The sequence below is a fragment of the Marmota marmota genome, unplaced genomic scaffold (genome assembly GCF_001458135.2).
Source record: "Marmota marmota marmota unplaced genomic scaffold, marMar, whole genome shotgun sequence".
NCBI classification, from domain to species: domain Eukaryota; kingdom Metazoa; phylum Chordata; class Mammalia; order Rodentia; family Sciuridae; genus Marmota; species Marmota marmota.
In genome coordinates this window covers 6,803,683-6,819,392 of record NW_026000077.1, presented here as the reverse complement: position 1 = coordinate 6,819,392, position 15,710 = coordinate 6,803,683, and the positions used below count along the sequence as shown (strand labels likewise).

The 15,710-nt window shown below is 38.2% G+C and overlaps 1 long non-coding RNA gene across 1 annotated transcript; it reads right to left on the bottom strand.

The window, feature by feature from the left end:
• Nucleotides 1-3,283: 3,283 nt before the first annotated feature.
• On the bottom strand, nucleotides 3,284-14,150 carry LOC125620190. Its single transcript, XR_007351788.1, has 3 exons — nucleotides 14,015-14,150; nucleotides 9,991-10,063; nucleotides 3,284-3,405 (listed from the first exon to the last, which is right to left on the bottom strand). It is a non-coding gene; the product is annotated as an uncharacterized LOC125620190 (long non-coding RNA).
• Between the last annotated feature and the right edge of the window lie 1,560 nt (nucleotides 14,151-15,710).

Below are 15,710 nucleotides of genomic sequence, written 5' to 3'. Positions count from 1 at the left end.
CCTCCATTTCCCATCTTTAAAATAGAGACATCTCAGGAGGTGATTTCTAAGGTCTTTGCCATCTCTGATGTTCCATGAAAGATAGCCAAGTCTTTCCATGATTTTTGGGGTGATTCTTTGGAGTAGATTTGGTTTAAAGAAATAAGTAAAAGGGAAGATAAGTAAAAGTTAACTTGAACACTTAGGTATCTCATCAATTCCCAAGCACTTCCAAATGCTTTTTGTTTGTTTGTTTGTTTTTAATTTTTAATTTGTTCTATTTAGTTATACATGACAGCAGGAGGCATTTAAATTCATCATGCACAAATGGAGTGCAACATTTCTATTCTCTGGTTGTACACAGTGTAGAGATGAACCATTCGTGCAATCAGACATGTACCTAGGGTAAGGATGTCCATCTCATTCCACCATCTTTCCTATCCTCATAACCCCTCCTCACCCTCCATTTTGCCTAGTCCAAAGTTCCTCCATTCTTCCCATGTCCCTTCCATCATAGATCAGCATTCACTAATCAGAGAAAACATTTGGCCTTTAGTTTTTTGGGATTGGCTTACTTTACTTAGCATAATATTCTCCAACTCCATTCATTTACCTGCAAATGCCATAGTTTTTTTTTTTTGCCTTCTCTTTTTTTTAATAGAACACAATTTTTCATATTTCTGTATATAAAGTATGTTCATGCCAATTCATGCTTTTATACATGTACTTTGGTTTTTTTCACATTACAATTCTTATTACACATATATACCACAATTTTTCATATCTCTGTATATAAAGTATGTCGATACCCAATTCAAGTCTTCATACATGTACTTTGTATAATGATATCCATCACATTTCACCATCCTTGCTAATCCCCTGCCCCTTTCTTTCCCTTCTACCCTCTTCCCTATCTAGAATTCATCTAATCCTCCCATGCTTTCCCTCCCTACCCCAATATGAGTCAGCCTCCTTATATCAGAGAAAACATTTGGCATTTGTTTTTTGGGGATTGGCTAACTTCACTTAGCATTATCTTCTCCAATGTTATCCATTTACCTGCAAATGCCATGATTTTGTTCTATTTTAATGCTGAGTAAAATTCCATTGTGTATATATGCCACATTTTTTTTTATCCATTCATCCACTGAAGGACATCTAGGTTGACTCTACAGTTTAGCTATTGTGAATTGTGTTGCTATAAACATTGATGTGGCTATGTCCCTGTAGTATGCTGTAAGTCCTTTGGGTATAGTCCGAGGAGAGGAATAGCTGGGTCAAATGGTGATTCCATTCTCAGATTTCCAAGGAATCTACATATGGCTTTCCATATTGGCTGCACCAATTTGCAGTTGAGTAATATTCCATTGTGTATATATATCATGGTTTCTTTATCCATTCATCTATTGAAGGGCATCTAGGTTGGTTCCACAGTTTAGCTATTGTGAATTCAGCTGCTATAAACATTATTGTGTCCATCCCATTCATTGTTTCTTGATTTTAATTCTTGTGCCAATGGAGTCTTATTAAGGAAGTTGGGGCCTAATCCCACATGATGAAGATTAGGGCCTACTTTTTCTTCTATTAGATGCAGGGTCTCTGGTTTAATTCCTTAGTTCTTCATCCATTTTGAGTTGAGTTTTGTGCATGGTGAGAGATAGGGGTTTAATTTCATTTTGTTGCATATGGATTTCCAGTTTTCCCAGCACCATTTGTTGAAGAGGCTGTCTTTTCTCCAATGCATGCTTTTGAGACGTTGTCTAATATAAGATAATTGTAATTTTGTGGGTTAATCTCTGTGTCTTCTATTCTGTACCATTGGGATGGACTCAAACTAAAAAGTTTCTTCTCAGCAAAAGAAACAATCTGTGAGGTGAGCAAATCTTTACCCCTCACATATCAGATAGAGCACTAATCTCTAGGGTATATAAAGAACTCAAAAAGTTAAACACCAAAAAAACAAAACAAAACAAATAACCCAATCAATAAATGGGCCGAGGACTTGAACAGACACTTCTCAGAAGTGTCTGTTCAAGTATAAATCAAATATATAAAAAATGTTTGTTCATCATTGCTAGCAATTAGAGAAATGCAAATCAAAACTACTCTAAGATTTTATCTCATTCCAATCAGAATGGCAGTTATTATGCATGCAAACAACAATAAGTGTTGATGAGCATGTGAGAAAAAGGTACACTCATACACTGCTGGTGGGACTGCAAACTGGTGCAGCCAATATAAACAGCAGTATGGAGATTTCTTGGAAAATTGGGAATGGAACCACCATTTGACCCAGCTATCTCTTTCCTTGGCCTATACCCATCTCTCTCCTTGGCCTATACCCAAAGGACTTAAAAACAGCATACTACAGGGACACAGTCACATCACAATGCACAGCCACAATTCACAATTGCTAAACTGTGGAACCAAACTAGATGCCCTTCAGTAGATGAATGGATAAAAAAAATGTGGTATATATACATAATGGAATATTACTTAGCAATAAAAGAGAATAAAAACATGTTGTTTACAGGTAAATGGATAGAATTAGAGAAGATAATGCTAAGTGAAGTTAGTCAATCCCCAAAAAACAAATGCCGAATATTTTCTCTGATATAAGGGGGGTGACTCATAGTGGGGTAGGGAGAGGGAGTATGGGAGGAATAGACAAACTCTAGATAGGACAGAGGGGTTGCAGGGGAAGGGAGGGGCATGGGGTTAGAAATAATGGTGGAATGTGATGGATATCATTATCCAAAGTACATGTATGAAGACACGAATTGGTGTGAATATACTTTGTATACAACCAGAGATATAAAAAATGGTTCTCTATATGTGTAATAAGAATTTTAATGCATTCCGCTGTCATATATGAATGAAAAAATAATTAAAAAAACATTGTTGTGCCTATGTCACTATAATATGCTGGTTTTAAGTCCTTTGGATATAGAGTGAGGAGTGGGATAGCTGGGTCAAATGGTGGTTCCATTCCCATTGTTCTGAGGAATCTCCAAACTGCTTCCTAAAGTGGTTGCACCAATTTTCAGTCCCACCAGCAATGTATGAGTGTGCCATTTCCTTCACATCCTCTCCAACACTTATTATTGCTCATATTTTTGATAACTGCCATTCTGACTGATGTGAGATGAAATCTTAGTTTTGATTTGCATTTCTCTAATTACTAAAGATACTGAACAATTTTTCATAATGCTTTTTAATTCATTCTTACTGAAAGAAGATCTTTTCTTTTCATAGCCATAAAACTCTGAAAAATATAAAATCCCAAAGGAGGTATTTACCTTTGAGCAATTGGTAGTGCAGTTCTTGTATTTGCAGTAAGAATGTAGTTCTCTCGTTAGTTGGCATTTGGTCCCTCTGAATTGTTAGTTTCTTCATCTGTAAAATAGGAATAACTGTCTTCTTTCACTTATGGAGAAAGAAGGAGCCGATTACTTGGATTTGAAAAGTAGTTAGAAACTGTACATACTATAGGCTCTCCTAGTGCATTATGATACTTAAGGACAAGAGTTTTTCTTTTATCTTCTTGATAAAAGTATTGGAGTCATAGCAGGTGAAAGTAAAACACCAATATATGTTCAATAAAAATAAAGAATTTTCCCTGACATACTATTATCAATTGTTTGCCATGTGTCTTTCCAGGGTTTTTATCTAAACCCATAGGCTCAATATATATCACACTGACACATGTTTACATAGGTTTTTAGTTTTATTTCTTTCTTTTCTTACTTACTTTTAACCAAAAGTAATAATGTCATCCATATTATTCTAAAATTGATTTTATTTATTCCACAGCTAGATAGCTATTACTCTATAGTATAGATATAGTATATGCAGCATAATTTTTCCAGTTCTCTGAGGATAAGCATTTGAGTTGTATTTATTTATTTTTATTACTAGGTGTTAAACCCATGGGTGCTTTACCTTTGAGCTATATCTCTAGTCCTTTCATATATATATATATTATGATATATTATATTATAATATAATATATTATAATATTATATTATTATATATATATATTTATATTTATATATTATATATATATATATTTTTTTTTGCTAAGTCACCAAGACTGGTCTCATACTTGCAATCCTTCTGCCTCAGCCTCCTGAGTTGTTGTGATTATAGGGGTGTGCCAGCCAACCTAGCCTATTGTCATTTTGTTTTTAAAATTTACTTCCCAATATAAACAATGATGAAACAAAATTTTAAATATATATTTGATGACCTGTAGACATTAAATCTTAATCAAGCTTCGCCCTAGATCTTTAAGGATCAAATCTACTGGAAACTTAGGTTGGATTCCAAAGATAGATTTGGCTCTTAGTGACTTATCAAGATTTCGTCAGTCCTCCCATAATCCTAAAATGAACAAGGCTTATTCAACAGCTGCCACCAACCCCTGTTTCCCCAAATGGATAATCTTGTGAGCTTCAGCCGACTTGACCATGAATACATTGGATGCTGCATCCACGATCCTCCCCTTTTCTTCCACAGACGCACAGGACAGGGGTGGGGCTCTCCCTGCCTTTCACCATACATAGACAATTTTGGCAATGGCTTTCCTGACATCTGTTTCATCAGGTTCTTAATCTCAGGTCCATTAGTAATTGACACCATATATAAGATCACCCGTGAGTGGCTGGAATCTTGGGATGGGCCAGGAATTTGACCTGCAGATTCTGGGGGATCTGATAAGAGCAGTCTTGTGGTAAACTAATATCTGATGCAAAAAAATAAAAAAAGGTGACTTTAGCACATAGCTGAGTGCACACGCAGGTTTCCCAACCTAGAGGCACTCCATAAATAAGATAAAGTTTCCTGACCTATTGCTAAGATTATTTGTAGCCATGGCTACATCACGCTGTAGTTACAAGTCCATTCTGTCACTAGGAGAGTGGGGATTCAAACTTCAGTCTGCAGGCCAGAGATTGTTGCCTGGTGGTGTATTGTAAGTAAACATGTATATTATTAGATATTTTAAAAATAATGTAAAAAAATTTTAAAATTGGGAGATTATACATAAAAGCCAGGATATCTAGCATCCAAAAGCAAAAGAAGATTTGGTGACTGTGAGGTCACTGTTCCATGTGGAGCAGCTTGGGGCTGCCCTCTTCAGAAGGGTCATGAGCTCTCTAGTCTGACAGAGTCTTCATCTGGTTTGCTACACCAACATTTGTGTTTGTAACTTCTAGTTTGGAAATAATGATAATTACAACTTAGAAATTCTGTTGCTGCTTATTGTTAAGCAGAAGAGGTAACCACACACATGATTTCTTCTTTCATTTACAGGGGGCAAAGTTGCCCAGATTAATATTTATTTGATGAAAGTAACAGACAAAATTTATCCTAGCAGAATATTTATCCTTATCCTACAGGAAAAAAAAACCCCGAGGTCCAATCTACCAAGGCTCTTGGTAAAGTCAGTATTTGGACCCAGGCAGTCTCTCTCTCGAAACAGTATCTCAGTTCTTTGGTCCCATCCAAAGATGAACACTCCTCCAAGGAAAGGGAGTGTTCATCAGCTAATCTCAAAGCATAGTGAGCTGACAGCAATGTCTTCTGCTTGTGAATCTACAAGGGTACTGATTGAGCCTGCAGGAGGGTAGGCAAAGCCATGAAATAAATCCTCTAGTTTGAGGTAAGCGCTCTGCAGAAAGAAGGACATGGGGGAGAATCCTTATGTTTAGGAGAATGAGACTCAAAGGACAGCATGATAGAATAAAAATAATCTTCAGATAAAGAAACAGATTGCATATTTTTTTGGGAGGGGGTACCAGGGATTGGACTCAGGGGCACTCGACCACTGAATCACATTCCCAGCCCTATTTTGTATTTTATTTAGAGACAGCATCTCACTGAGTTGCTTAGGGCCTCACTAAGTTGCTGCGGCTGACTTTGAACTCATGATCTTCCTGCCTCATCCTCCAAGCCAATGAGATTACAAGCATGTACCACTGCTCCTGGCAGATTGCATATTCTGTGGACTCAAAGGAGCAAAGATTCATCAATTTGACCAAGGGCATTTTAAGCTCATTATAAACAGAGATATTGAGGTCAGCATGAAAATACAGGGTAAGTTGAAGCTTGTAAAAAATCTAAAAAGCTCCTTTTGCAAGAACATGCTCAGTTACTTTGCCAATGCTTATAAAGTGTAACAGACCCAGAGTGGGGAGCCACAATCTCTTTCTCACATGTCCTCATTTTCTTCATCAAGAAGTGTCTTAGTACTGAAAATGTAGAATAGACATAATTAAAAAGGAATTGAAGCCTGATATTGGCAAGTAGATGGTATGAGAGTTGTTTTTTAAAATTAATTAATTAATTTTAATTATGTATATATGACAGCAGTATGTATTTTGCTTCATTGTACACAGTTACAGCACAACTTTTCATTTCTCTGGTTGTACATGATGTAGTGTCGCACCACTTGTGCAGATATACATGTACCCAAGGTGGCGATGTCCATCTCATTCCAACATTTCTCCTGCCCCTATGCTCCCACTCTCCCCTTTGCCCAATTTCCTCCATTTTGCTCATGCCCACCCCACCCATTATGGATCAGCATCCACTTATCAGAGAGAACATTTGGCCTTTGGTTTTTTTTTGGAATAGGCTTACTTCACTTACCATGATATTCTTGGACTCCATCCATTTACCTGCAAATGCCATAATTTCATTCTTTTTTAATGCTGAGTAATAGTCCATTGTGTATATTTACCACAGTTTCTTTATCCATTCATCTATTGAAGGGCATTTAGGTTGGTTCCACAGTTGAGCTATTGTGAGTTGAGCTGCTATAAACATTGATGTGGCTGCATTACTAAAGTTTGCTGATTTTAAGTCCTTTGGATATAGAGTGAGGAGTGGGATAGCTGGGTCAAATGGTGGTTCCATTCCCATTTTGCTGAGGAATCTCCACACTGCTTCCCAATGTGGTTGCACCAATTTTCAGTCCCACCAGCAATGTATGAGTGTGCCTTTTCCCTCATGTCCGTGTCAACATTTATTTTTGTCTGTATTCTTAATAACTGCCATTCTGACTGGCATGAGATAAAATCTTACAGTAGTTTTGATTTGCATTTCTCTAATTACTAGAGATGTTGAGCATTTTTTCATATATTTGTTGATTGAATGTAGACCTTCATCTGAGAAGTGTCTGTTCAGCACCTTAGCCCATTTATTGATCGGGTTGTTTGTGTTTTTGGTGTTAAGATTTTTGAGTTCTTTATATATCCTGGGTTTAATGCTCTACCTGACATGCATGTGGCAAAAGTTTGCTCCCAAAATGTAGGCTCTCTCTTCACCTCACTGATTGTTTCTCTTGCTGAGAAGAAGCTTTTTAGTTTGAGTTCATCCCATTTATTAATTCTTGATTTTATTTCTTGCACTTCAGGAGTCTTGTTAAGGAGGTCAGGGCCTAATCTAACGTGATTAAGATTTGGACCTACTTTTTCTGTTAGACTCAAGGTCTCTGGACTAATTCTTAGGTCCTTGATCTGCTTTGAGTTGAGTTTTGCACATGGTGAGAGATAGAGGTTTAGTTTCATTTTGCTACATATGGATTTCCAGTTCTCCCAGCATCATTTGTTGAAGAGGCTATCCAATATATGTTTTTGGCGCCTTTGTCTAGTATGAGATAACTGTATTCATGTGAGTTTGTGTCTGTGTCTTGTATTCTGTAACACTGGTTTATTTATCCATTTTGGTGTCAATACCATGCCGTTTTTATTACTGTAGCTTTGTAGTACAGTTTAAGGTCTGATATTGTGATGCCACTTGCTTCACTCTTCTTGCTAAGAATTGCTTTGGCTATTCTGGATCTATTATTTTTCCAAATGAATTTCATAATTGCTTTTACTATTTCTATAAGGAATGGTGATGGGATTTTAATTGGAATTGCATTGAATCTGCATAGCGTTTTTGGCAGTACGGCTATTTTGATAATATTAATTTTGCCTATCCAAGAGCATGGGAGCTCTTTCCATATTCTAAAGTCTTCTTTAATTTCTTTCTTTAATGTTCTGTAGTTTTCATTGTAGAGGTCTTTTTACTCTTTTGTTAAGTTGATTCCCAAATATTTTATTTTATTATTATTATTATTTTTAGGCAATTATGAATGGGGTAGTTTTCCTAATATCTCTTTCAAGGATTCATTACTGATGTATAGAAATGCATTTGATTTATGGGTATTGATTTTATATTCTGCTACTTTGCTGAATTCATTTATTAATTCTAGAAGTATAGAATACTTTTACTATACTATACTTCCTCTAAGTATAGAATCATGTTGTTAGCAAATAATGATAGTTTGAGTTCTTCTTTTCCTGTTTGTATCCCTTTAATTTATTTCATCTGTCTAATTGCTCTGACTAGAGTTTCAAGGACTATGTCAAATAGAAGTAGTGAAGGAGGGCATCCCTATCTTGTTCCAGTTTTTAGAGGGAATGCTTCCAGTTTTTCTTCATTTTGAATGATGTTGGTCTTGGGTTTAGCATAAATAGCTTTTACAACGTTGAAACTATCCCTAGTTTTTCTAGTGTTTTGAACATGAAAGGGTGCTGTGTTTTGTCAAATGCTTTCTCTGCAGCAATTGATATAATCATATGTTTCTCATCTGTAAGTCTATTGATGTGATGGATTATGTTTATTGTTTTCTGTATCTCTTTCTTGAATTAATCTTTTGATACCTGTATTTGTTCCCTTATCTTTTTGTTGGTGTGATCAATGGATGCTTGTATTTGCTCCCTTATCTGTTTATTGGTGTCATTAATGGTTTCCTATATTTGCTCTTATCTCTTTTTGGAGTGATCAGTTTTTTTCTGTATTTGCTCATTTAGGTCATTCTTTAATTCACAGATCATTTTAATTATGTATATTCTGAGCTCCTTCTCTGACATTTCATCAACTATGCTGTCCATGGATTCTGTTATTATAGTGTCCTGGTTTGTTTGGGGCACTTTCTTCCCCCTTTTTTTTCCTGTTGTCTATGTGTCTTCCTTTCTTCCAGTGCAGATCTGAGGTGTTACATTTTCTACTCTATAATCTTGTAGGATCCGTGCAGATTATCTGTATCTCACCTTGGTGTTGGGCTTTCAAACCCTGCTGGTGTCCCCTGATGGCTGCTACTGCAACTAATGATGGTGGTGGCAATAGCAGAGGTAACGTGAGATAGCAGTGGGAATGTCCCAAGATGGATGCAACCTCTTTCAGAGATGGGGCTGAAAGGGTGGACCTTACACTGACTTTGGGATGACTGTTCCCAGATGCAGTTGCTTCTAGGCCCTGTCTGTTGTCACAAGGTGGAGACTACTGTGCGAGGAAGGCTATGGCCATGGCTGCAGTGTCCCAAAATGGGGGTGAGTTAGGCCTGGGCTTCCAGGTGGGCAGGGGGTGGGAGCTGCCCTGGGCCTACCCTGGGCCTGGGCTCCCACATGGGTTGGCAGGGGTGGTCCTAGGCCTGGACCTGGATCCGGTGTAGGTTGGCAGGTCAGTAGGGGCTTTCCTGGGCTTGGGCCTGGGGTCTGGCTGTGGGTCTGCTGGTTGGTGGGGCAGACCTGGTCTAACCTGGGCCTGGGCTCCCACATGGGTCAAGAATTCTAGTAAGAAGGTAGATATGGCTCAGTGGGGAGAATCTAAGTTTTCGAGTTGGAAAGATCTGGTGGACTGCTGACTCAGTTTGACTCTAGCTATGTCATCTTGGTCAATTTTCTTCTCTGCATCTCAATTTTCATAGTATTTCAATTAGAATTAAATGAGTTATCTGTGTTAAATGCCTGGCACATAGCAGACCCTGAGCACATAGCTGAGTGGACATTTAATTTTCCCTGCCTGGAGGTGCTCCATAAATAAGATAAAGTTTCCTGACCTATTGCCAAGATTATTTGTAGTCATGGTTACAGTATTTGGTAGCTTCCTTGCTTTTTGTGACTTGGGGCATGAGGTTTCAGATTTCATTAAGTTCAAGTCTTAGATCCAGATGAATCTTACCCTGGAGAAATTTATAGATGAGATGAAGAAACCATTGTTGTTTCTGGTAAAGAAATCATGGTGCTGAGAGGTTCTAGAAAAATTGGAGAAGGAAAAAATGTCATTATTTTGAAAGAGAAGTTGGGAGAAAGGGTATTTAAACAATGTGGATGTGATGTCAAATCTGGGGAATATTGTGGAGTATATTAATAAACAGATGTTTGGAGAATGTTTAGAAAAGACAGCAACAATTAATAAGAGTTACCCAAGGATTGTTAACAGAAAGCTATTTCAAGCAAATCTCATTTTTTTTTGTCAGAATTACTTAATTAACTGGTTAGGAGAATGCTATGAATCAGCGAATCACACTATTAATGTGACACTTGACAAAGATTTCAAACCATTTTGTGAATAAGTTGGTGAGATCTGGATTGAATACAGTTCAAGCTTATAGAATTCAAATATTGTTAATGAGTAGACTGCTTTAAATTCTTGAGGGGTAATATAATAAAAGTCGTATATGACAAACCCACAGCTTATATCACATGGAATGGGTCCTCTAAGATCTGGAACAAGCAAGTATGTCCATTTTTCATCACTTTTTTTTTTTTAACATAGGACTTAAAGTTCTAGCCACAGGAATTAGGCAAGACAAAGAAACAAATGACGTCCACATTGGAAAGAAGAAAGTCAAACTGTGCTTGTTTTTAGATGACATGACCTTAAATACAGAAAACCCTCAAGACTCCACCCCAAAACTCTAAGAATTAGTAAGTGAATTCATTAATGTTGCAAGACACAAAAGCGACCACAAAAACCCGTGGTGTTTCTATATGCACACAGTAGTGAGCTACCTATAAAAGCAATCAAGAAAACTATGCCAGGTAAAATAGGTACAAAAATTTAAAATATCTACAAATAAATTTAACCAACAAGGTAAAAGATGTCTACAATGAAAACTATAAAACATCAATTAAATAAATGTAAAGGATATAAATGAGTGGAAAGATATTCTGCGTTCATGGATTGGGAGAATATCGTGCTGGAATAATTGGGTAAAAGCTTGGATTTTGTGATTTTTGTGGGATAAAAAAACCATTGTGCCTTTTAAAATTTTTTTGCCATGGGCCTTCACTTTCCCACTTGGCATCATGGATGGAAACAGGCTTCCTCAAATTTACCAAGCAAACACAGTAAAACTTCTTTAATTTAGATTAACTGGGCAGGGTGTGTATGTGTGAAATTGTGGGGGTGGTGGTAAAGAGGAAGTATGATATAAGAAAGCTGTTCTGAATTAGGTATTAAGAATGAATAAAATAATATTAAAAAAAGGAATTTGGTTTATCCTATCATTTTCCACCAGATTAACTTTACCTCCTTTTATATCTATTTTTAGTGAGTTAGACTGAATTAGTGTATGTGCATTTTTTGGGCAACTAAATGAATGCTGCTGAATGAGGTAAATGGTTTTTGTTTTTCTTTCAAGTGAATTAACATCGAACACCCCCAGATCCTTTCTTTCCCGCCTCTGAATTGGTTTAGTCCATCTTTCTTAATATGTATTAGAAAAGCAAGTTAAAATTCAGACCTTATTTTAAGCATTTGAATCTCTGAATCAGGGACATTTGAGTTAATGAGAAACATATATTACAAATCATTTTTGTTCCTGAAGGCGAATCTTTGAGGAGTTTGCATGAATACCTTATGTAGTTGCAAAAAAACAAAGTGAAATTGAATGTACTTTAAGAACATTTCTTTATTTGGATTGACTCCTAACTGGGCTACCTTTCTTGCTCTTTCCTTCCTTCCCTTTTCCTCTGCCTACCATCTGCTTACTCTTGATTGCTTAGGGTTGCTTATGCTTTTTCGTGATCTTCCCCTCTCGCTCTCATAAATGTTGGCAGTGATTATGTGTCCTGCCCTCTAGAGCCCCATGAAAGCTCGGGAGGAAGTGCATGGGGAAAGGCATTGAGCCTCCAGAATAACAATTTGCTGAAGTGACTAACATTTTCTGTGATTCAGTTGGAGGACTTTATTGGTGTTGTGTGGACCCAGTTCTACTGGGGGAGGGCAGAAGGTATGGGCTGGTCCTCCAGCTCTGCCTCTCGTGAACTGTGAAAAGTCGTGCAAGTGGCCAAAAATTTCTAAATCTCAATTGCCAACAACAAGGTCTCCTTCCTTATCTTCACTTGCTTCCCCGCAATGTCAAATGGATCAACACGGCAATGGGATTGAAAGTCTTTGGCAGCAGGAAGTAGCTTTATTCCTCTCTCACCTCCACTTTCCTCTTTCTTTCTTTTCCCCTTGTTTTCTTTAAAATTTATTTCAAGGGCCATGACAGCCAAAGGATACTTAACCTTTGCAGAATTTCCCTTGAACCACCTTTAATGTATTACTGAAAGGAGGTTGTGGAAAGGGTTATGTCCTTTTGAATGAATAAATCTCTTCTCCTGGGCTCCAAAATTCCGGCAGAGTTGGGTCGAGCAGTGTGCACACTCTGTCAGAGCCAGGCAGAACTGCCAGTTTGGGCTCTTCTGCTTTTGGGAAGGCAATGGCTCAAGAATAATTTCCTAATAGAAGATAGACTACTAGGGAAGGAGTTGGGGACAGAGCACAGAGGAAGGGTGGGGGAGGCAGTAGAGCATCCTGGGGAACGATAGATACAATCAAAGCATAGTATATGCACGTATAGAAATGTCAGTGAGATCCAACAGTTTATGCAGTTGACATAATTGAGAAATTATAATAACAAGAAAAGACAGTTTCCATCACACTACCGGAGGATGCTGGGTTCATTGGATTTCTTGCAAATCAAAGGTGGCTCTGGTTTGGTCGCCAAGCAGTGTGAAGTTTGGTGTGGTAGTCGTGAAGATGTGCTTTATGGTTCTCTGAATTCAGGGAGAATAATTGGTCTGGAGCCTAAAAGGGCTCCTTTATGTCGAGAGCACACCTACAGAGAGCAGCTCTAGCTATAGCTCGAAAGGCTGCTCAGGCAACACCTTCTTGGGAGATGTGGGACTACGGTGAAGGCTGATCCTAGAAGACTCAAGGAGATGGCACAGCAGTCCAGCATATATCCACCCAATTCTCTCTCACTTCCTGGTCTGCCTACAGTCCTTTCTCTCCTCACGTTTGCATAGACCTTTCCTCTAATAAGTCTTTGTACACTGAACACCAGCTTGACTTCTGCTTTTCATAGAACCCAGAATAGCACACTAGGCAGATCATCTAAATCTCTCAGATTTAATTTCTGTATCTTATAGAAAGTAGGTGTGAAGAGAAGGTAGAAAAGAAGAGAGAAACAAATTTATTCAGTATCTGTATGTTCTGGGCAAGCCACATACATTATTTCACAAAATTATCTGGTCAACTTTAATGTGGCAGGTTGTTGTGCTATTTTACAAAGAAGAAAGCTGAGGATTGAAGAAATTAAATAACTGGCCCAAGATGAGATAACTTCAGAACCTGCTTTGGAAATCAGTTCTTATTTATCATCAAGATTTTGCCTTCTCTACTAATTTCCCTGCTTTTTCTGTCTGCTTTATGGAGGATCAGATGAGATAAGAAATGTGAAAACACTTTGAAAATCTGATATTCCAAAGTCAGAGATAGTTATTTTCGTTGGTTGCAATCAGGATCACTACATACTAATACAGGACCAGAACAAAATGAAACTGTAAGGCTCCTTTTTCAAATTTATTGAGAATTTTAAGATGACGTTGAACCAACTGTGAGGTCATCTGAGCGTGAGACCCATGCAGCCAGCCCTGGTAACAACAGAATTGTTGACACAGGGGTAATTAAATTGAACTTGAAGGAAATTTTCTAGAAGTATAAGTTTAAAAATTTAATTGTTCAGAAAACAATAATCAAAAAAGAAATCCCTAGCTCTCGGAGACTCTCAATGCCACAGAAATGATCTGACTTTCTGTAATAGTCATCATACATGTCAAACAAAAACAGGAATTTCTTAGCTAAACAGAGCCAATAATGTTTATGAGAACACAAGGGGCAAAAGGCAGGATATGCCTGTAGCAATTCTTACCAGCTCTAGGGTTTTTGGTGACATCCGGGGGCCTCTGCTCCAAGTTTTAGCCCACGGAAAAGCACATGCCTCCCCACCGAGCTATACAAAGCAATGTCTGTTAAATTAGTTCTGGGCTCAGTTCTCGGGGCAGCTTGCTCTCTTCCAGGCATAATGCTGTCCTCAAGTATGGGGAAATACTAATCTTGGCCCAGCAGAAGCCCACACCCACTTCACTTGACCAGATGGATGGCACCACGGTTCTGTGCAGACTTCAGATCCAAGTAGCCTCATTAAGGTTGCCTGGGTGTAGTATGGTCATGGCACTTTGAGCCAGTATGGTTCCTCCAGTGGCTGGGGGCATCTTGGGTTGGATCAAATATCCGTTTGACTGGAAAAACCTACACGAGCCTCTTTGTAAGGCAGTGCGAGGCATATTTGCACAATATCCTGACCCTTGGTAGAGCTAGTTTCCAGTGAGCATAAGGATCCTCTTAGATTGGGCAGGGAAATCCATCAGCATTGTCCTCATTCCTGCTTGGGTTTGACCTTCTGCTTTGAGCTTTTGACATGGTTAATAAGAACTACTCTATCATTCCAAGGCATAAAAGCTGGTGACAACCTGAAGGAAGATGGTCATGAATCTTCGAGTTATTGAATGGCAGGGGCCTCAGCTGTCCACCCTGGTGCCTTTGGGCAATCTAGCACCAGCCTCATCCCTCACCACTTCCTCATTTGTTCTTAATGCTAACTAATACCATAATGTTTACACTTACTAACTTTCGTGGAGATCATTTAATCAGCCTGCAAAGCCCTTGTCTACTTTGTTCAAGGGAGGAACTCCTACCTCTTTCAGACGCTGCTCAGAAATGTCAGTAGCTTGCTCCATTCCTCCGGCCTCTGGTAAGGAGCTAGAAATCTGTCCTGAGGTCACCAACTACCATGGGGGAATGGAAACAGAACAGTATGTAGAAGACTCGTTTATGTTCAATTCTATCCAGGTTTAAACTATCTCATTCATTGTTAGACCACATCAGATAAATGTATCAGATCACATTATCTGATTTTTAATGAAGAGATACGGTTGTGACCAACATAGATAATTTGCAAATGGTGCTATCCATCCTTCAGATGGTAAAGAGCTTCTCTCTGAGGCATCTTTTTGAAATTTGGTGTCTGAGAGAAGCAACACATTGGGTCTCCAATGCTTCAGGGAAGCATTTTTCCAAACTGTTTTCTGAGAAACCATTAATAATAATTATTAAAAGTCAGAGGATGTGGCTTATTAAATATTGGGAATCAAACAACATTAAACAGATGTATTTATTCAGGGTCTTCCCAGAGTTTGTGTTAGTTTTCTAACATAAACTGTGACTTTCTAAGAGAAAAATGTGTGAGATTTTCAAACTTATTACCTAAGGAAACATTGCTCTGGGTATCTTCTGGTGCTATTGTTCAAAAGACCTCTTTTTAGAAAACCAGGTATCGGGTGTCATTATAATTTGTCATCCAAGTACAATTTTGAAAGAAGGAGGCACCATTACGCCAGCATAAAAACAAACTAGAAATGACTCAGATAAACTGGGGACAGCTGGTCACCCTACTTAGAAGAGATAGCCTTCCGGTGGAATGGGAGACTATTGGAGAACTAGGAATTTTAGGAGGAAGGTGACATTGATAGAGACTGTTGCTGGGGATGCAGGGGATACCAGTAGCT